General features: G+C 35.9%; 1 protein-coding gene across 4 annotated transcripts in view; it reads right to left on the bottom strand.

Annotated features, from left to right (window-relative positions):
• The window catches only part of Ctnna2 (catenin alpha 2), a 1,075,894-nt gene that overhangs the window by 237,840 nt on the left and 814,388 nt on the right, over positions 1-23,666 (bottom strand). The gene's annotated exons all lie outside the window — the stretch shown is intronic.

Genomic DNA, 23,666 nt, shown 5'->3' with positions numbered 1-23,666 from the left:
TCAGTGTTTACCTGTTTACCACACCAAAGAAAAACAGAATGGTGAGGGGTGGATTTCACCTGTGTATTAAATATATCACATTTCAACTTGAAAGTTAGCATCTGGCCTGGATTTCAATACACTAAAGGTCTTCTCCTGTCAAAGGTCTTCTGTCATCTATCACTGCCCAAAGTGTCCCCATTCAGGAGTTTTGAATCATAAGAATAGTTCAAGAGTCAGGCTCTTTAAAAACAAAGACACAAATCTAGGCATCAGCCAGCTAGTGGGGAGAAATTGGGATGCAGAGCTGAGCCTTGAAGCCACCCCTGATATCTGAGCTCTGTGCAGTCTCCTGCTCTTTCTCGATCCAGTGCTCGTACTTCATAGAGGTGGGAAGAGGAAACACTTAAAAATCTCAAAGATGTTTCTGCCCAGGTGCTATGCTCCAGAAAGAAAAACTTATAATTCTCCAACGTAGGTAAGAATAAACAAACCCAAATCTTCTAACAATGCATAATTATACACCATTCTCAGATTTTTAAAATAAGAATCACAGCAGCTGCTTAAAAGTAAAATAGAGCTGTCCCCGAACAATCACCTTGGCAGAGCTTTGTTCATAATTATATGAACGTATATGGATACAAATAACAATAAACAAAAGAGAAGATGGTAAACAATCTGTATGTTTCTGCATGTTTTTCAATATTTGAGAAAGTGAAACATGTACAGCGGTTATTGGTCAGAAGAAGGAGCACTGTAGGAAGAAGTTTCAGTTCCTTTTGTACACTAATAACCATTCGGGAAGCCTTGAATGCATGTATGTAGAAGTTACTTTGGTTTATCTCTGAATTGGATTTGGATTTTCACCACATAAAACATAATGAGGTCTATGTAAAGTTAATATTACTCAGTTAATCATTTAATAAAGTTAAATTTATGCCTGGGCATAATGCTTATTACTGGTAATTTTCAGGGCATATATAAAGTGCCAAGAATTCAGTTAAGATCTTTACACTATATAATTTGATTCCTACAATAAGATAAGATAGGAAAAAATCTTAATTTAAACCTGTCTGTTTAATGAAGAAGGTGGGACTTAACATAAGTAACTTGCCTGTGGTCACAGGGCAGCAAAAGTTAGGCCCTAGAGAAGACGTAAAACAGACAAGACAGAGTGCACTTAATACTACATTTCCCAGCTCCCTTCTAGGCAGGGCTCCAGTTAGAGAAGATTCTATAGGGAATTTCATAAAAAATTAGCTTCTGAAGGACAAAATAGACAAAAGTAGGGGCAACCACTGATAAAGTGGGGAACCGTAGCAGGCAGATGAGCAGAGCCAGGCTAGCTCACCAATCAATTCACTGTATTTTCCAATACAATAATAACAGAAGTAGGAGGAAAGAAACCTGTATCAAGGCCCTTTATCAACATTCAGAAAGACCAGGTTCACAAAAATGAGTAACTTAAAATCAGTGAGGCAAAATTTCATACAAAGCTACGAGATATGAAGCTGGGTGCATTCATAGATACATGTCAACCCAACGTACTGAACATAATCAGAAAATTGAGATGGGAGGACTGTGAGTTCAAGACCAGCCTGGGCAACTTAGCAAGACTTCATTTTAAGAAGAAGAAGAAAAATCTGAGAATAAAGAATATAATATTATCCTTGTACACACTGAAACAATGCCATAAATATTTTTCTACAAAACATATTTAACTGTAACTAATGCTAATTAATTAAAGGACTTTAAGAAAGTGATTTAAGATGTGAAAGAACAATACACTTTACAATAAGAACTAAGAATTAGGTCCTGAAACTCAAGAAAGAATTATAAATAAAAGAGTTATTATTTGAAAAGGACCAAAAGACTGAATAATCATAACAACAAATATCTTAAGAGAGATAAAAGGAGAACAGAAAAAGAAATTTTTAAATCCAAAAGAATTGGAAAGAAGAATATGTGTACCTATTTTTATAGCAGCACAGTTTGCAATAGCTAAAACATGGAAACAGCAAAATTGCCCATCAACTAGAGACTGGATAAAGAAAATATGTGTTTGTGTGTGTGTGTGTGTGTGTGTGTGTGTGAGTGTGCGTGTGTGTGTTTATGAAACAGAGTACTTCTCAGCCATAAAGAATGAGAAATTAGAGACATTTATGAAAGCACCTAGAGGCCATACTCTTCAGTGAAATAAACAGGATACATATGTGTAAATACTGAATAGTTTCTCTGGTGTGAGAAACTGAGAGCATAAATAAGGATCAAAATGTATAATAGATAATGTATAACAATGTATAATAGATAAATTGGAAGAAAAGGTGCAAAGGGGAAGGGGAAGTGGGATGGGTAGGAGAAAGGAAAGAAGGGGATGGAATTAATATGAGAAAATGGCAAAAATGGAAACCAAGTCTTTGTAAATAGAGATGGGTGGAGGGGTTGAAGGGAGGGCAGGGTAATGAGAAAATATAAGAAGATGTATTATGTAAAGGTGTAAATCTCCAATGATGAATGTCATTATATTGTATACCTAAAATGTACCAATAAAATTAATTTTAAAAAGAGAAAAAAGAACTAAAGAAGGATTTGAGAAAAGACAATAAACCCTGAAGATGGACAAAGAAAATTTAATATACAGCTACAGGTAGTCCCTGAAGAAGAAAATCAAAACAAGAAAACACTGCATGTTAAAATTTACAATCAATGAAAATTTCTTGAATGTATGTATATATTAAACACTATATCCTGGTAATACATTGCATATTTCAAAATTTCTAAAATATTAGATTTTTAATGTTCTTACCACATAAAAACTATATATGTAAGGTGATGGATATGTTAAAAGTTTTTATTTAATCATGCTACAATGAATACTCATATCAAATTATCATATATCAATCAAATCATCATATATATCATTGCATATATATAATTATCAATTATAATACATCATATATATCACATATGATACCTCTCTACATATGTCTGCACATATACATGATTTCATTGTCTCACATCAGAGTCCCAACTGTGGTCTCGTCAAAAGGAGTCAAACTTGGAATTGATTAAGGCGCTGGATTTGTTTCTTTCCTGACAATTCGTTTTATTCTCAGCCTGACTTTCCTGCCCCAGATCCTTTTATTTAAAGTATTGGTTACAGATCTGCATCTCTGATATTTCCTGAATTTTTATTAAAAATGCAAACCCACAACATCCCCCAGACCTGTATTTTCATCATAATCTGTACTTTGATAAGATACATATGTGATTTTTCTGAACAAAAAGGTTTGAGTAACATTTTCCTAGACCTATCATCTCTATCAAGTTCCTAGTCTATTACAAACAGAAAAACTGCTCTGTTAATTCAGAATGGGCAAAATGCAGGAGAGGTGAACACTGTGTCTTTGAGTTAACAGCTTTTGATTCAAAGTCTTAGGCAGATGAACTTGATCATCATCTTAGGTGAAATACACACCCAAATTCTGGGTTGCATGTTTACAGCAAGGGGCAAAGATGTGTGAATGCTGCATTGGGGGAAAGGATTTTGTGAATGTAAATGCTTTGACCATATTAGCCTCTTATACCAAGGGATTGCCCCAAACACATAAAAATGTTTTCAGATACTAACCCCCAAACAAAGAATAACCGATGAAGAGTAGTTCTGGCTGGCGACAGAGGTGCATGTCTTTAATCCCACTACCCAGGAGACCCAGGCAGGAAGATTTTGAGTCTGAAGCCAGATCGGGCTAGATACAAATACCCCATTTTTGAAATCATTTTTAAATAGATGTAGCAGGACACTAATTCAGGGACTCGAGTACAGTTGAAAGGTGAAAGAAGTGGACAAAAGTAGAAGTATGTTGACAAGAAATAAGTAAATGGTGACAGGTTTTACATAAAAGCAAAAACTATGAGCTAGGACAAGAATGGTAATTATGCTACAACTTTTGCTTTTTATGCTACACCAGACATAATTAATCAATTACAGCATTCTTTCATGCTCAGCTCAAATTAGTGCTTCATAATCCTCAGCATAGTGTTCTTGGCAGCTACTACTAATCACCCCTATTTCTCTTGCAGGATAAATGCTTTCTTTCCTTGCTGAACTTCCCCTACAATGCAAGCTTCTTGCATACAATCTTTAGGCAGAAATGGCCCTGTGTCTGAGGAACCTGGTGCCACCTTGACTTTCAGAAATAATAAAAATGAACTTCAAATTCTAGGTTGGGCTGATGATATTTAACACTATCACTCAGACACTTAGAAAAAGACCTGTTAATAAGAGTATTAAGTTTTTCACTACTATGATGCAAGACAGACCAAAGAAGGTCAAATTTTGAATAGATTCAAAAATGTGATGCCTTAAATCTTTATGTCCACATAGCTGCTCCAGGCTCTTCATGATGACTGACATATTTTACCACATTTCCTAAAGCTTTGTAGTATAATTATTATTAAAAATGAAAAATCAAAGCAACAAAGTGACTGGGCCAACAGCCATCCAGCTTATGGGGCTTGACAGGAATTGAGCCTCATTAAGTCAGGCAAATTTTAGCCAGTCTGAAGGTCAATTAAAGTAATCAGTCAGTGCAGTAACCCACCCAAAGTAACTTTAATAAGCTAAGGTGGCACCAATGTGCACAATCCACTGGTAATGAATTCACTATTCATTATTCAGGCTCGGGGGGTGACAGGGGATGGGGGCAGACATCTATGAAGCCTGAGGAAGAACATAGGAAATTATCACTGTTTTGCCTTATTCTTTTCAAAAGAAACACAAAATTCTTTCATCATTATCTTGATGATATCAACTGTCTTCCAAGAAGCAAAGTCCTTTGAATTGGGATACATAACCATCTTTCCTTAATGGAAACAATTACCTCTAAAAAAGAAGAATAGTCATTAGACCTTATGATTTTCTCTACCCACAACATCTCTCCTTCACCAAATCCAGGCACTGCTGGATCAATTAAAGCACAACTGCCATCATTAGCATTAGCTATGTGCAAATACTTGATAGTTTAGTTTAACCAAATCAACTGTCCATGCCTTCTTTATTTTTCCTCTAGGAGTGCTAATAGCTAGAATACAATTTAGGAAGTGTCTCTCTGATGGAATAAGAAGCACTGAGGTGAACTTAGATTACCATAACGGATTTGTTGCATTAATGACACCTATCCATGAATTCTCCGCTTAACTCTGTAGTGCTTGGCCTCTGTGATTCTGGACGGGGACATGTGCCAATAAATATTGGCCATCATGGTGCATGCAGGACTTTGAAAAGCCAATTCACCATTGGTCAGGCTTACAGCTGAAATTTCTTATTTTTATATACAAAAAAAAAAACCCACAACTCTAGTTCAAAAGTTGTACCAAAAAAACAAATTGTGGAGATTAGGGCAGGCAAGGATTATTAGGTTCTCATTATGAAGCATGGTAGCAGGTGCTTAGTTCCTTCTGTTGATTTCATTTTCTGGCTTAGCACACAGGTCTGTGTCAAAGTCCTCTTTTCCCAACATGATAGGAAGGGCAATTGCTTTTATGATAAGAGGCAATGAAATGCTGCCTGAGGGTCCAGGGTAGTGCTGAGTTCACTGAAGATCTTCAGATGGCCTCAATCCAACAGGTACAGCAGCTTGACTCGTTAAAATATTGGTAAAAACATTAACAGAAAATAGGGTTCTTAATTGCCAGGTTCAGGGGAAGGAAGCAAAGGAGAGGCCAATGGAAAAGAGAGTATAGAGAGGAAACAGCTATACCAGTGGAACATGGAATGGAGGTGGGACACCGAGCAAGAAAGGATCAGGAAAAATTAACATTTCATAATAACAGTTTTCATGTTATTAGGATCAATCATGTGCTTGTTTGTGCCAGTCTTCTAAACACTCAAAATATCTCACTTATTTCTCTCAAAAAATGCTGGTTACTATTTTCTCTTTTAAAGGTAAGGAAGCTGATGCAATGGAGTTAAATCACTTGTCCTTGTTCACAGAATTAATGTGGAAGGTGTAGGATTTGAAGTAAGATCTTCTGGCCTTCAAGTCCATGCTCTAAACGACTACCATAGACAACTTCTGATGTCTACTTTGTGTCAGCTTAGCATGTTATTGCCCTAAAGCAATGCTTTATATGGCAGCAATGGAGAAAATCCTAGGAACAAATGTGACTCGTGGATGACAAGTGAAATGTATAAAAGCTTCTTTTCCATCCATCCCTGAGAGAGTAAGAACAAAAGGAGGAGAACATCCAGTACAGGGGGTGAAAGAAGAGACTCAGTGGCAGATGTATACCACAAAAGGGAACCAGAAGACCCACACGGGGCAACAGTAAGTTTTAATGAATCCCTATTCCAGGATCTGCTGGATACTTACCATGAGACTGTGTAACTTCATTAGGGCTTTTAGAGTCCAGAAAAATAGAGGACTCACCGTTCAAGATATGTCCATTGCAAAAGTGCATTGATGGGTTACACAGTCAGCCCTCTTTTCTGTATCTGAAAGATCTGCATGGGAGGATTCAATGAATTGAACCTCAGATGGAAAATATTCCAAAAGAAGATTATATCTGTACTAAGTATGTACAGTCTTGTTTTTCTTATTTCCTAAACAACACAGTGTGACAGCTATTTACATAGCATTTACATTTTATTAGGTACAAGTAAATTAGAGATAATTTAAGCATACAGGAACATGTGTGTGGGTTATTTGCAAAAACTACAACAATTTATGTAAAAGAGTTGAGCTAGATCAGTATCGGGGAAATAAGCTTCTTTAGGTTTAGATATCTGCACAGTGGTCCTATCCTAGACTCTAGCTGTATGCCTAGGGACAACTGTACCTGATTTTATCTAACTATCTTATAACTTATTGATCAAAGTGTTTTAGTATAGAAAATTGTGAAAAGCTTAGTAAAGTATATGTCTTGGGATTCCCACTGGATTTGAGCCAGGAAACACGTGACTCTTCCCAGAAAAGACTGGATCGACTTCCCTTGTTTTGATACAATGTGTACGGAAGACCATAAACTAAGTGGTAGCAAGGCTGAGCAGGGATCTTGCTTAATATATAATGAAATCTCTGAAATCTGCCATAAGGGTTAGAACTCTCATAATTTAGCATTGTTGTTTCTATTTTTATTCTTAAGAATGTTAAGAGCAAACTATATCCTAAGTATATCTATGGTGAAGTCCATAAGCCCAAGCATATCTACAAGTGAGAGCAGAAGTCCTCAAAAGACACAGTCAGGGACACCATGAACTGGTATCATCCAGCAAGTGCAGGAACTCATAAATACTGTACTATCTTCTTTATCTCACAGGCTCTGCCATTTCCGTCCCTTATGAAAAGGGGTACAGTTTTTGACCCCTCCAGTAAACAGGCAATGTAATTTCTCTGTAAATTGACTATTAGAATGGTTAAAACGCCCTTGCCTACAAGCTGAAAGGCATAGTTAACACTTTTTACATAAGCTAGAAGAAGAAAATTTAGCTATCAATCAACCAGGGCAGAAAGGAATGACTTGACAAAATTGTTTGTTAAGTCTGAAAGGAGTCAAGAACAGAAGGCTTTCTTCCAACTGCTTAAATGTATGAGTGACAAGGGAATATTAATTGCATAAGACAAGACATTTAAAGGTATTAGCTCAGCACTACCAGTCTATTTTATGCAATTAAGGCTATTCATCAATGTAAATAACTGCATTTTCTTCTGCAAACTAAAAAGAATGCAGTCAATGGTTCATACCTATTTGAATGATCCACTTTCTTATTTCATGGGAGGGAGAGTGATAGAAGAACAGACACAGTTTAGCTCATAAGCTTAAGAAGAAAAGTAAACTGTCTCAAAATGACCAGAAGTTCTTTGCCTTTAAGGTAGACATGAAAAGTGCACAATGCATATTGAGCTACATTCCAACAGACATTGCAACAGTGTTTTTGCACAAATTTAAAAACCAGCAACTATCTGATAAATATGAAACAGTTGCCTTTAAAAGACAATAAAAATGGCTCTCTCCAGCCAACAAGAATAGCATAAGCTTAAACTTGCATGAAACTTTGAAAACTGTGTATTTTATTTTAAGCTACCCAATGAAAAACACCTCTGCAATTCTTTTTAATGGATAGACATTCATTCTTGAAAGACTGAAACAGTTCCTGTAATTATTTACCCTCAACTGTGCATTTCAAAATTTCTTTCTGATTTCAAAGATGAAAAAATGCATCTATAGAGGAAAAATCTACACAAATGTCATACTTTTGTTGAGAATATTTAAATGTTTTGCTAAAGAAAAAAATGAAAGTCAATGCACAAAAACAAAGTGGTACAATACTCATGCAATTAGTTCTGAAGAAGAAGGCATCTTACAAGAGAAATAAGACATCAGAGAGAAAGTATGCTTTGTCCGTTTACTCCACTCTAAACAGTGATTAGTGTTTACTCGTGTTATTTCTACCAGCATTTGAGGAGCTCTTTGTGTTTTAAGTACTGTGTTTGGCCAGGGATGTAGAGAAAAACAAGATAGGTCATCTACTCTCACTTATTGCCAAAAACTCCTCTGCCATCTCAATTCTCAATTACTAAGTCACAGTGATCAAGTTGACCTCACACATGCCTGACTGGCCTCATCACTGATGCTGTTTAGACATGGGCTTCTTCTATTATGAGTGCTGCTTGGAGAACTTAGAGAACACTGTAAAAAAAAGTCCATGCTTTAAAACATTTATTTCACACCACTAATTAAGGTTTTTTTTTTCCCCACATAAAAGTCCTCTCTAGATTTCTCCACTCCTTCATCAGGACAGATATTCTTTGGATTGCCCAGTTTCTAAATTTGCCTAGATTTGCCATTTCAAAAGGGTGGAATTTTAAGTGACATGGGTGAAACTTAAAATGATATTCCTATTAAAATTTATTTGCTTTGATCTCTTAACTTGGATAAACAGTGTATTTGCAATTCTGCATTTCTGCATATTTGGAATGTCTGCTCAGTTCCTAGCCACTTATTTCCAATAATAGTAATAATAATAATCCTATGCTTGTTCTGTTTTTTATAGCTTGCTGAGAATTTCCTAGACATTATTTCATTTGACCTTCTTTACAATGTCATAGTTGGGGTGAGGAGGGCAGTTTTTCAGGACAAGCTTCATTATCTGTGTTGTTGTGATGAGGAAAGGCAGCAAATGCCAGCATCAGGTCTTCTCATTCTAAGAACAGGGCTACTTTACAAAAGTTCATGTGTTTTCTGACTTGGTTATACAACCTCACAGATCCTTATTAGATAAAACTCACCTTTCTTTTCATTCTTCTTTCATGTCTAGTCAACCACACATTCCAAGCCTTACAGACCCTTCATCATTGCTAACCATGAAAGGAAATCCAAGAATATCTAATACCTGCCTTTCATTATTTGGCATTCAATAGGTACAGCTGCTTGAATCAAGTGTGAGAAAGTCAAGAGTTACATGTTTAACAAGATAAGTTCACGCCAGCAAGGACCCTTAGGAAGCTAGTCAAATGCCGCTCAAAAGGTGATTTCATCCTCCCACAACTGCATTGGCAACTGAGAGAGACAATCACTGAATGGGTGAATTTGATGCTAGGTTGCCAGCCAAAGCCTTTAAAAAGTATGCAGCTAATGAACTTGAAGCAAGATGCAGAAGAGAAGTCTCTAAAACTATTACTTTTTATGATGGGTAAGTTTTACATACCTCACAGTGTGGTAGGATTTGTACCATGCAGGGTCATCTGGCCCCATACATCCACATTTATTGCCATTCCACATTATGACATAGAGATTTATCTTATGGATCTCAGAAGAATACACATTATATATACAAGAACCCATGGGAAGCCAAAACTCAATTTAGCAGTCCTCAAATACTTCAGATATCGGATGAGTGGCACCTCATTTCACTTGGGCAGGCTGGGTAACTTGGGAAAATTTTACTGTTGGGTAAGGCAGAAAGAATTATGGACACTCACTTTTTGATACAGGTAGATTTTAGTATTTCTAAAGTCTTCTGATTATTTCTGCTTATTAAAGAGCCTATCATGCTTGCTAAAACTGAAGACCATTCACCATTCTCTCCTGCTTTACTCCAAGTATGGAGGATAACTGTGACTGTGAGCTACTTTCTTCAGAGTTCTGGTACAGTTTTCATTTCCTTCCTTTAACTGCTGCATACTTTGCATCTTCAACAGCTGCTGAGTTTTTCCTTAGAGGGCCTTCATTTCAGATAGAAGGCCAATGATTGCTCCATAATCTCAAGTTTGTAAAAATCCTGTAACATGATTGGTGTTGTCATTATTTAAAGGAAGAAGAGACAGACTCACGGTCCTTTAACTTTTCAGAAACTGTGAACTCTTATACTGTTACTGTCTATCTATTTATTCTCAAGCTAGAATTACTTCTGGAGCAGGTGTTGTCAGATTTTTTCTCTAAAAGTCCAGATAATATGAATTTTTGCCTTTGTAGGCCAACTGGTCTCTGCCATAACTCCCCACTCTGCAGTTATAGAACAAATGGAATCAATGCAACATCATAATTTAGGGACGAAGCCTGGATGTGAGGCCATGGCAGTGGTTTGGCAATGCCTGTTTAGATGGTTTAATGTGTGGATTTTAGTCTATGTCCTTCTCACTCTGTCCATTAGCTGCTACTGAAGTCCCAGGCTATTTCAAGCTCAATTCACCCACTCCTCACTTATAACTGTCCCCAGCTACTTCCTGCTTATGAAAAGTCCAAGAAGGCTAGTGATGGCCTCTTAGGGCCCCAAAGTGGTCAGTTTGATGTCTTCTCTGACCAAATTGTCTTTTGTTCTTTCTTTGCCTCTCACTCTGCTAGAAAATTTAGGTTATTCCAGGGATTCCTAAGCAATTCCTGCTCAAGGAAAAGCTTTGAAGAAAGAAATAAAAGGAAAAGTTAAATGTAAACATTATTAGCTTTTCCTAAAAATTCTGTGCATTAAAATGGTAACTGGTTAGACTGCCTGACCTATTTAACATAAATATGTTAACCTAGGCTGGATTCAAAGTTCTAAAAATACTCCCTAAATCAACGATACTACCGAAAGCTCTTCCAACAGACCTCCCAAACATCCAGAGATTGCACCATGTAAGTAGTAGGCAAGCTGGTTGCTATGGTAATATACAGAAACAATGACTAGTAGGTCAGTAAGAAGTTATCCCTTTTCAACTAGTTATTTTGGCATCTACACATACAACCCAAGGGCACACTGATTTGATCCTGTGAGTTTAAAAGGAGCAGCTAGAGAAAATTTACTACATCAAGCATGGTTTATTAGCGCTGACTTCTCCCTGCTCTTAGAATTCTGTTCCCTCTCTCCCAATATCTGGTCTCCCAGACCTCCCAGGTTGCTTTGCCCAAAGTGCTGTTATGCCCATTCCATGGTTGCAACTTAGACTGCAGCTATTTAACACAGCCTGATCCACTTTGAAGTTGAAGGAATCTAAAATACGCAAGTCCTGCCCTTAACAGTTAAGGATTGATGCCCTCATAAGAAACTAAGAAACAATGGCAGACAAGAGAATGGGGCTGGGATTGGTAAATCGCCCAAACTTCTGAAAAGCACTTGTGATTGGATAAGATAGAAGAATCTCTTATCCCCAAATTCCTTAGAACAAATAGTTTGATTTTAATTGTGGAACACTTAGCACAAAATCCTTACAATTTCTCACTGCATATACCAAGTATGTCTGGTATTCTTTTAATGTGCCTTTAATCAAATATCATCCCCAGCGAAAAATGAAAGGACTTTATATTTCCCCTGATTAATTTTTTATATTCATTAAATTTATTGGTATATTTTAGATATACAATCCATTGGGAATTTGTATCTTTACGTGATATATCTTGGGTTCTTATTTTAAATTACATTCACAATCACATTCACAGTTCAGTTTTGTATATGGGCCTTAACACAGATCTGGACAGCTTAAGGAAGAAAATTTGGTGATTATATTAAACAAGAAGCTTATACTGATTATTACAGAGAAACACAGGAGTTATTAATACTTGATATTTACCTTATGCTCTTCCCTTTAGGGGAATTTTAATAAAAGCTATAATCTAAGACTAAAATGTACCAACTTTAAATGCTACAGTCATTAAAAGGACAGTTGTCAGAGTCAGCCACTTGGGTTTCTAACTTATGAATTTTTGTCAATAAGAAATTTAATCTTACTACTGAAATTTCAACACTTTGTTTAAAGAAATAATCATTCAGATATTAATATCTCTCTGAAGAATTCTAAAGATTGTCAATAAAGAATCAAGGAAAGAATGGACAGCAAATTACTGTTAGTTTCAGAGGACAGTTTCAGCTTTTCTGTACAACTGGGAGCAACAGATCTAATTATCAAGAGCTAATTATTTCAGTTGTCTCAAGGACAAGAAGGCATTAGTCCTGGGTACCTAAGCCTAAACATTATTAACACTCAAGACAGGGAACAAGCAAAGAGATTGAATGTGAAGCTAGGACTTCATGTACAATAGCAGTTACTACTGGAACTGTAAATGTACTTCTATTCCGAATCTTTATCTGGGCCTTCAATTTGGAAGGAGTTCAGTTTTGCATCCATGAAAGTGACACCAGTGGTTAATAATCACAGGGTCATCTGATTTTCTAACAACTAAAATAACCAATAAAGTACCAGCTACTAGGACAGGGGATGATCACCCATATCTAAAGCTGATTGGCAAAAGAGTCTCCAGAAAGCTAACAAAAGATTTTCCTGTTCTTGAATGAACCTAAGCATTCCTTCTACCTTCAAGAGCCCATGATGATCAATGTATTTCCTTTCAAAGACAGCTGAGAAATATGCCCCAGAGACACTGCTATTTGTTCTTCCTCCCTCTTTCCCCTACTACCTCCTTGATTGAGGGGAGGGTACTTTAATTCTTTGCAGGTAATTTAAATCTTAAAAACTTTAGACATATGTAACTACATAATAATTCAGCTTTTAAAATAAGTGTTTAAGGAGATTGTAGCCTTCTTTTGCAAGTTATGGATAGGTATGACTTTTTCCCTCTCTCATTGGCGGACATTCTTTGTCAAGACAAATTTCTTCACATTTATTTTCTGTATATGAAGGAAATTTTCCATGCTGTGGCATGACAAAAATACCTGTTCTGGGTATAGTTTCCTGAAATGTAGCACCATATGTGCATCAGTAAACATTATGTGTAGAGTAAATTAAACCAAGCCTTATAATTAGGCAGTAAGGAAATTACTGTAGACCTGAAAGAGTAAATCAGCAGTGTTAAAATGCTCTCCGTTTTCTCTGAAGCACTTCAGAGTGCCATAAAAACCCCGTGTCACTGTAATAAACATTGAGAAGAAATGCATTTGGAGCAAGACAACTTAAAAGACACTGCAATTCAAATAAGTCTTTGAATCCAGAGTCCAAGGTGTCATCTCATAAAATTTAAAAGCCAGCCCCTTTGCCACTAATGTGAGAGAGAAAGGAAAATCATCTGACATTGAGACTTTGGGGTAGTGGATTTTTGTCCTACAACAGGTGCAGTAAAGATGTTAATAGATAAAAGCTCTGGAGCAGAGCCAGGACTAAGGAGACATTCATCCATGATGAACAAAACAGCAACACTGTAATTAAAGACTAGATCAGTACTGCAGATTTTCCCTTTTGCTTCAGGTGTCAATATGGCTCAGTACTAGTGTCTTATTTACAGATGGCCTATCTTTATTTACAATGTTGATATTTTGTGCATCGGAGTTTTTTTGTATTATTTTTTACTTTCTCAAATAGTGCGTGGAATATTGTTTATCTTGACTACTGAGGATTTGGTATCATCTAAAATCATGTGCCTGTGTCTCATGTCCTACTACAAGCAACAGTAAGCAACCAGATTATTCATTACTAATCTAGGACCATGAAGAGTGAAGCCTTGTGAAATAAGAAATGTATGTGTATATATGTGTGTAAAGAGGGAGAGGGGAGAAAGAGGGAGAAAGAGAGATTGAGAAAGAGAGAGAAGTATACTCCCAGTTCCTGATACACAGCTCTTAAAACCTCTGTAGATAAGGCACTAGTGAAATCTTTTGTTCTAATATTTGGTCTTCCATTCTTAATACAAGAACTTCTAAGACCTTTGCAATTTACTAACTGATAAATCTGACAGAGAGTTCCTGAATCCCTTGGAATTTCGTAGGTGATGTGAGAAATTTGTTCTAATGAGGTGATATTTGGGAGGCTCCTGGGTAATATCATGATAAGAGCTGGTTGTCAGGCCAACCAGCAATATCATTAGTGGATTGGGACTTTTAGCTTTCCCTTCCACACTCAACCTCTGGGAAGTAAGAGTGGCTGATGGTTGAATTGAACACCAATGGCTGGTGATTTCATCCATCAAAAGAACATGTGAGGTTGTTGTGCCTAGAGAGAGCAGGTAGCTCTGTAATCCTTCTCACATGCTTTGCCTTATGTATCTTTTCAAGTGTATCCTTCATTATATAAATTGGTGAATATAAATTCGTGTTTTCCTCTGTCCTGAGAGCTTCTCTGAAAAACAAAGCAAACATGAGGAGAGGGTCATGGGAATCGTGATTTATAGTTGATCAGTCAGGACAGATGAAATCTTAGGAGGGGCAGTCTTACAAGACCAAGCTCTTGGCCTGTGGAATCTAATTGTTTTCCCTTGTAATAAGTATCAGAATTGACATGAATTAGAGGACACCAGCTGGTGGTGGAGAACTGGTCAGTGTGGGAAAAAAATTAATACACATTTTGGTGAGCACAAGTGAAGAATTCTACGGTGAATGTGTGAGTTTAGAAAAAGCACTGCAATTTTTTCCTATCTCACACTAGACTCAAGCTTGGATTCCCCATCTCTCAGAACAGTTATTGTCTCCATGGAATGGAAAGATCTGGTAGATGCAATAAATAGATGGGAGCAGAGTGGATGGTTATACATGCCTTCAGAATCAACCCCCGGTGACGATATCTGAGAGGTGACACTATCAGAAGCAAAAGCAGTGGAATAGGAACCTGTGAGCACATCAGAACCTGGAGAGCTTGTGAAAGATTTTTAAAGTGCCACCACAGGTACATGAAAGAAGAATCTCCCAAATGGATAGGTATATCTGGAATTCAGCACATATTCTGAATCTTAGAGCTGATTCTTCTGAAGCACTAGCAAACTGCTGGGGTAAGGCATCCTCTTTCAATGGACATGACTATCAGAAGATACACAAACTACCTATACTAGCAAACCTAACCCTTGAAACAATGAGCCAGGAAACATGTGATTTTAAAATGGAAGGAAATTAATGAATGAGATATGTTCTGTGTGAGATGTCTGCATGTGGGAGGTTTCTTTATTTGGGGCACTAGTATATGACCTGAAGAACAGAAGAATAAGATTTGGCCACAGACGAAAATAAACAACATACCTAAAAGGTAACAATAAACTTAATGAATAAATAAATAAATAAATAAACAACTCAACTCCATTACTAAAGGTCATAACCGAGAGAATTTTAAACACTCTAGAAGTCTACAGGATATGCCTTATTCATAAGAATTTGATACAGTTGTGATGATAAGGTAACATTTAAACTAAGCTTTCTAGGAAAAATTGTGAATTTTTCTATAAGTAAAGAAAGGGTGTCAGTCTTCCTAGGTATAGGCAATGATGAGCCAAAGGCTCCACAATCTGTAAATACTGGCTCAACACAATGCTGGGGTTATGGTGAGCTACAGGAAGAGAGACTGAGGTTAAGGAGACTGGTTAGGAGACTGCGCTTATTATTTTTTAAGAAAAACAGTTAAACAGAACGAATGAGAGTTCAGAAGAAGGAATGGGTTAAACATGCATTTTAGGAGATGGTATCAATGTTACCGAAAGACTGGTGGGGATTTAAGGAATAATAAAGGAAAGAGTTGCATAGGCTGTAACTCTTTTGAAGAGCTGGGCAAAGTGAAAAGTGCACAATAGTGTAGGATCAAAGTGGGATAAAGGCTTTGGCTTTAAGATACCCTGTAAATTTCATTCAGCCAAGAATACTAGTAAGGGGCAGGTAGAATAAGTGGAATGATATTAAACTAGCATCACTTCCTTCACAATTTTTTCTTAAGCAAAAAGTAATATTGAATTCCTTCAGTTATCAACAGTGGCATCCATGGGAACCAGGAAAGTGCCAAGTGATGATATCCTTGGCAATCGGGCCTCCACCAGAGCAGGCGGCAAGAGCAGTCAAGGCAGTGTCTGCAGGAAAATGATTCAATTTCTAAATTTCAAATCTATCCAACCTCCTTGGAAAATAGGGAGATAAAGAAATACTGGCAGCCTTGATGAAAATTTCCCCTGGGAGAAATGATGCCAGAAGCCATTCCAGCTAATAAAAGGTAAATTTATCAAGGAAGGGCCAAATGTTCACAGATGTATTTTGACCACAAGCTTACTACAATGATCCACTGAGCACATTCAACCAGAATCAAGTTGGTTAGCTCTAGCAACACCTCAGTTCAGGCCATAGTAGTGGATGTACAGTACATTTTAGAATTATCTTTCTTTTTTTTTTTCTTTTTAGTGGCAGGTTTGGGTAAGAAGTCCCAGCCTAAATAATTTCCAACAATGAACAAGGCACAACCATGCTGAAAGGGCATTCTGTAAAACATCTTTGCAGTTTAAGTCATAATGTTGGAAAATCTTCCCCATTTTCCTCTTTAGAAATTTCATCCTGAAAAATATATTTGAAAAAAAATTCCAGTGGATTTTATAGGCTCAGAATCAGGATTCATAATGGCATCTTCACTGCCAAAAACAAGAGAATGTTTTGGAGACTAGAACAAATGGAGACATTCTCTGAAATGTGTTTGGACTTAGTAATTGTTGTTTACTCCCTTACCTTCCCATTTCTCTTTGTTTGCTAAGAGTTGGAGAACTCAAAAGAAGAAAAAACTTTAGTAGTTGAAGTTCTCACTTACTTGAGAATTTTCCAATTCATATATATGTTATCAATCCCTCTGCACTGCCTAATGTGTTATTTGATTAACCAGTGTTGGTCAGTGTACTAGGCAATTCCTGATATCTAGACTTGCTACTGAGAGAGAAATCAAGCTTGATATCCTCTCCAGATTTAGTTTAATGTGTGAATGATCTGGTTTATAGGAGAAAAAGTAAACCACTTTATGTATTGATTTTATGTATTGTAAGGATCTTGCCCATAGCGATGTTTTTAAAAAAGTTTCCAGCAGATGAAATCATAAACCCTGGACTTGACCTCAGGAGTGTTTTTCTGGAGATACATAAGTACGTTGTGTATTAACATTAATGGCTATTTTATCAAGCTTGCATATATAACCCCAATCAAGGGGTATGGACAAAGAATGGACTTTCACCAAAGGATTGAACCCTCTTCTACCTATACTGCCTTGCTCTTCCCGGTCTTTTGATTTTGATATTTGATATTTAGCTTTCTCTGGGATGCTTATCTTTAAATCTCAAATCCCTCTTGGTAAATTATTTTCTGACCTCCAAGCTTCCATGGCAATGTAGATATCTGACTTAAGGACCAAACCTCAGGGATTATCAGCTCCAGCTTTAAGTTTCTGTGTGAAGGACATAAACTTTAACACTTTGGGAAATCATTATAGCATTATTTGTGTTATTGCTGTAGCCAATAGACAGCCTCATATCCTTATGAGGCAAACCTGATTCAAATCTAGCTACAGCTAAAAATAATTGGCTCCATCATGGGCAGAAATGACAAAGAGACCTGAATGACTTAATATTACCTTTTTCTATAAATGTTTTGGAATACATTTAGAAGTGAGATACCAAAATATAACAACACTTTTCAAAAGAGAATCCAGTGAAGCATAACAGCTGGAGACCCAAAAGATGGTATCAAACAAGAACCAGCTTTTGACATTCACCATGATTTTTTTGTTTTCAGGGCATATATGTCACCCCAATTCCTAGAGTAGAAGCAGTGCTATTGAAAATAATAAAGCATGTCTATATATTTGTATATTTGATCATCCTGTGTCCTCTGGCTTCACTTGAAACTTTCTCCTATTCTTTATCTATCTATTCCTCTCCTCCCAGCTCTTTCTAAGTCCCCATCCTGAAAGGTAAAGTTGCTATATTGAAGACTTTATTCACTATAAACATATTTTGGGCTGGTCCTCAATTTTGATTGGATTCACATGGTTAAAGGTGATAGATTAATAACTACAACAAATAGTCCATTTCTATGCTTGATGCTAGTATGTTGCTGATTGTATCATTTGGGCTTAAGGGTTGTGATTGACTTAATGAATTGTCCTTTCTGATATTATGAAGATGAGCATATCTCTAAGTCATTAGAGACTCAAAACCTAAAGAGCAGCTATATCGGGAAGATCAAAGTGCCAACTAGGAATTAAACCAAGGACAGTCCAAAAAACAAAAATAAACTGAAAAAACACTTAAGCAAGGCACAAAGACAGACTTCCAGTTCGCCAACAGCAAATTCTAGGGGAAATCAGGTGGAAAACTCTAACAACCACCAGGACACCCTGAACTCATAGCACAGGAAGTAGCAAAACAGATCAATCATGCTGTAGAAAAATTCAAAACAGAAATAATTTTTCATAATTACAGAGATGGTGAGCACAATGAAAGACATGATTAGAGACTATAGAACAGAAACAGACAAAAAAAAAAGTAGATGAGCTCAGGACTATGACAGAAGCCATGAATGCCCAGCATAGGAGAGAAATGGAAACCATGAATGTCCAACATAGAAAAGAAATGGAATCCATGAAACAGACTCAAACAGATATCCAGGAGATTAAAAACACTATTGAAAGTATTCACAGCAGAATGAATGTATGTGAAGAAGAATTTCAGATATAGAACATTGGAATGCAGTCAGTGACCATGAAAAAAGAGATCTCTTAAAAATAGTAATAGATCATGAGAAATTTATCCAACAACTCCCAGATGATAAAAAGAAGAATAACATAATAGGAATCCATGAAGTAGCAGAAGAAAATACAAATGACTTAAAAAAGCTGTTCACAGAATTAATGATGGAAAACTTCCCAAACAGAGGGGAAGAATTTGACACACAGATAAGTGAGGCATATAGGACTCCAATTAGCCAAGATTGAAAAAAAAACTACACCTAGACATATAAAAGTCAAGGTCCTGGAAACCCAGCAGAAGAACAAAATACTACAAGAAGTGAGAGAAAAGAAACAAATTACATTAAAAGGAAAGCCCATCAGAATCACAGCAGACTTTTCAACACAAACCCTCAGGTCAAGGAGAGCCTGGAATGAGGTATTTCAAATCCTAAAAGAAAACAACCTCCAACCTAGGCTGATGTATCCTGCAAAACTCTCTTTTAAAATGGTTGGGGAAATAAGATACTTCCATGACAAAAAACACCTGAGAAACTTCATGAATACCAAGCCAGCATTACAAACAATTCTAAACAGTATCCTAGAAAAATACCATGAAGGTAACAACACCATGAAGCCTGCAAATCAATTAGGCAAGGCAAGAAACTAAAGGGAGAGGAGGAAAAATTAAAAAGAGCCAAAACAGGATAATAACATGACAATGATAAGTCAAAACATATCAGTTATTACCATCAAGTTTAATGGCCTCAATTCACCAAAGAAAAGAAATAGAATGGCAGAATGGATTAAGAAGCAAAATCCAAAAATATGTTGTCCACAAGAAACATACCTACTTAAAAAAGAAACTCATAGACTGAAAGTGAAAGGATGGAAAACAGTTCTCCATGTGACAGGAGCCTAGAAAAAACCAGGGGTAGCTATTTTATTCACAGAAAAAGTTAATTTCAAACCAAAACTGATTAAGAGAGACAAAGAAGGCTGCTACATTATCATAAATAGAACAATCCAAGAGGAAGATATTACAATAATAAAAATATATGCACTGAGTATTAATGCTGCAAACTGTATAAAACAAATATTAAGGGACATGGAAAACCAAATAAGCACTAATACAATGATAGTGGGGAACCTAAATACCCCACTATTACAAATAGACAGATCATCTAGGCAAAAAATCAACACTGAAATACTACAGCTGAACCAAGCTTCTGAACAAATGGACTTAATAGACATAAACAGAGTGTCCCACCCCACAAAATCAGACTACACATTGTTTTCACCTGCACATGGGTTTTTCTTAAAAATAGACCACATACTAGCTCATAGAACATGTTTAAATAAATGCAAAGGAATTGAAGATATCCACATTTATTATCAGACCATAGTGCAATTAAGCTGGAGATCAATAGCATAAGAAACCATAAGAACTTCACAAACACATGGAAATGGAACACTCTCCTGAAAAATCAATGGATCACAGAGGAAATTAAAGAAGAAATTAGTTTTTACAAATAAATGATAATGCCAATACTTACAGGAATCTATGGGACACAGTGAAAGCAGTTCTACATGGAAAATTCATAGCAGTGAATGCCCATACTAGGAAACAGCAAGATCAAATAAACAACCTAATGCATAACCTTAGGCTCCTAGAAAAAGTAGAGCAAGAAAAACTTAAAGCTCATACAAGGAGGAAATTATAAAAATTATAGCAGAAATCAATGCAATGGAAACTAAGAAAAAGCTACCAAAAAAAAAAAATCAAAGAATTGAAGAGTTGGTTTTTCAAAAGAATAAATAAAATCTATAAACCTTCAGCCAACCTTGTCAAAAAAAGGAAAGAAAAGGCTCAAATTCATGCAATTATGAATGAAAAAGATGAAGCCACAACAGATCCAGCAGAAATCTAGAGGATCATCAATACCTACTTCAAGAACCTATAGTCTAATAAAATGGAAAACACAAAAGTTATGAACAAATTTCTTGATACTTATGAATTACCAAAGTTAAAGATTTAAAAAATTCTAAACACCCCAATTACAATCACTGAAATAAAAATATAATTAAAAGTCTACCAACTAAGAATAGTCCAGGTCCTGATGGCTTCACTGCTGAATTCTACAAAACATTTAGAGAAAAACTACTGCCACTACTATTTAAACTTTTCAATGAAATTGAAAGTGAAGAAATACTTCCAAATTCATTCCTAGAAGCAAGTACTACTTCGATTCCAAAATCAGGGAAAGACTCAACCAGAAAAGGGAACTACAGGCCAATCTCCTTAATGAACATATATGCAAAAATACTCAATAAGATACTGGCAAACAGAATACAGAGGGTCATCAAGAAGATCACAGACCCCAAGCAAGTCGGATTTATTCCAGGGATTCAAAGATGATTCATCATACATAAATCAATAAATGCCATACACTATATTAACAGAGTCAAGGAAAAAAACCATATGATCATCTTAATAGATGCAGAAAAGCCTTTGACAAAATTGAACACCCATTCATGATTAAAATCCTGCAGAAAATTGGAATAGATGGTCTTTATCTCAACTTGATAAAGGCTATCTATGAAAAACCAACAGCCAACATCATATTAAACGGCCAGAAAATGAAAATCTTCATGCTAAAATCAGGAACAAGACAAGGATGTCCACTATTACCAATCCTGATCAATATAGTTCTAGAAACATTAGCCACAGTAAATAGACATAAGAAAAAATTAAAGCAATAAAGATAGTAAAGGAAGAAGTTAAACTGTCATTATTTGGTGATGATATGATACTCTACATAGAAGACTCAAAGAACTCTGCAAAAAGTCTTCTAGACTTAATTGACACTTTCAGCAGAGTAGCTGGATACAAAGTCAACACTCAAAATTCAATAGCCTCTTGTACACAAATAACACTCACTGAGAGAGAAATTAGGGAAACAATTCCTTTCACAATAGCATCCAAAAATTGCAATATCTAGGAATCAGTTTAAGAAAGAAGCAAAAGACCTCTATAATGAAAATTACAGCACTCTGAAAAAAGAGATTGAATACTATATAAGAAACTGGAATAGACAGATCATCTAGGCAAAAAAATCAACAATGAACTACTAGAAGTCAACAAAGCTTATGAATGCATGGACTTATTAGATGTCTATAGAGTGTTCCACACCACAAAATCAGAATATGTATTCTTTTCAGCTGCACATAGGTCATTCTCCAAGATAGACCACATAATAGATCACAGAACAGGTTTGAATAAATGCAAAAGAATCATAGTTATTCCCTGCATATTATCAGATCACAGAGCAATTAAGCTGGAGATCAATAGCATAAAAAATCGTAGGAACTTCACAAAAACATGGAAATTGAGCAACACTCTCCTCAAAAATCAATGGATCACAGAGGAAATTAAAGGAGAAATCAGACAGTTTTTACAAATAAATGAAAATGCCAATACAACATACAGGAATCTATGGGACACAATGAAAGCATTTCTATGTGGAAAATTCATAGCATTGAAAGCCCACACCAGGAAAACAGAGTGATCTCAAATAAACAACCTAATGATGAATCTTACACTCCTGGAAAAACAAGAGCAAGAAAAACCCAAAGCTCGAACAAGAGAGGAAATCATAAAGATTAGAGCAGAAATCAATGCAATGGAAACTAAGAAAACAATATAAAAAATAAATGAATCAAAGAGTTGGTTTTTTGAAAGAATAAATAAAATTGATAAACCCTTAGCAAACCTTATCAAAAAAAGGAAAGAAAAGGCACAGATCCATGCAATTAGGAATGAAAAAGGTGAAGTCACAACAGATCCAACAGAAATCCAGAAGATCATTAATACCTAGTTTGAGAATATGTACTCTAATAAAATGGAAAACACAGAAGAAATGGACAGATTTATAGATACTTATAAATTACCAAAGTTGAATGAAGAAGATAAAAACATTTTAAACACCCCAATTACATTCAGTGAAATTGAAAATGTAATTAAAAACTTACCGACAAAGAAAAGCCCAAGTCCTGATGGATTCACAACTGAATTTTACAAGACATGTAGAGAAGAACTACTGCCATTACTCTTGAAAATTTTTAATGAAATTGAAAGGGAAGCAATACTTCCAAATTCATTCCTGGAAGCAAGTATCATTTTGATTCTCAAACCAGGGAAAGATGCAACTAAAACAGGCCAATCTCCTTATGAATATCGATGCAAAAATCCTTAATAAGATACTAGCAAACAGAATAAAGAGGATCATCAAGAAAATCGTGCATACTGACCAAGTAGGATTTATTCCAGGGGTGCAAGGATGGTTCAACATATGTAAGTTAATAAATGTAATACACTATATTAACAGAATCAAGGACAAAAGCCATATGATCCTCTCGATAGATGCAGAAAAAGCATTTGACAAAATTCAACACACATTCATGATACAAACCCTGAAAAAATTGGAATAGATGGTCTATATCTCAATTTAATAAAGGCTATCTATGAAAAATCAACAGCCAACATCATATTAAATGGCCAAAATCTGAAAACCTTCACGTTAAAATCAGGAACAAGACAAGGATGCCCACTATCAACACTCCTCTTCAATATAGTTCTGGAAACATAAGCCATGGTGATTAAGACAAGAGAAAGAAATTGAAGCAAGAAAGACAGGAAAGGAAGAAGTTAAACTGTCATTATTTGCTGACAATATGATACTCTATATTAAAGACCAAAAAAACTCCACCAAAAGACTTCTAGACTTAATTGACACTTTTAACAGAGTAGCA

This window comes from Fukomys damarensis, unplaced genomic scaffold (assembly GCF_012274545.1).
Source record: "Fukomys damarensis isolate Sample0158 unplaced genomic scaffold, DMR_v1.0_HiC HiC_scaffold_2, whole genome shotgun sequence".
NCBI lineage: Eukaryota > Metazoa > Chordata > Mammalia > Rodentia > Bathyergidae > Fukomys > Fukomys damarensis.
Note: the sequence above shows the minus strand (reverse complement) of the source record. Positions and strands in the feature narration are given on the sequence as shown.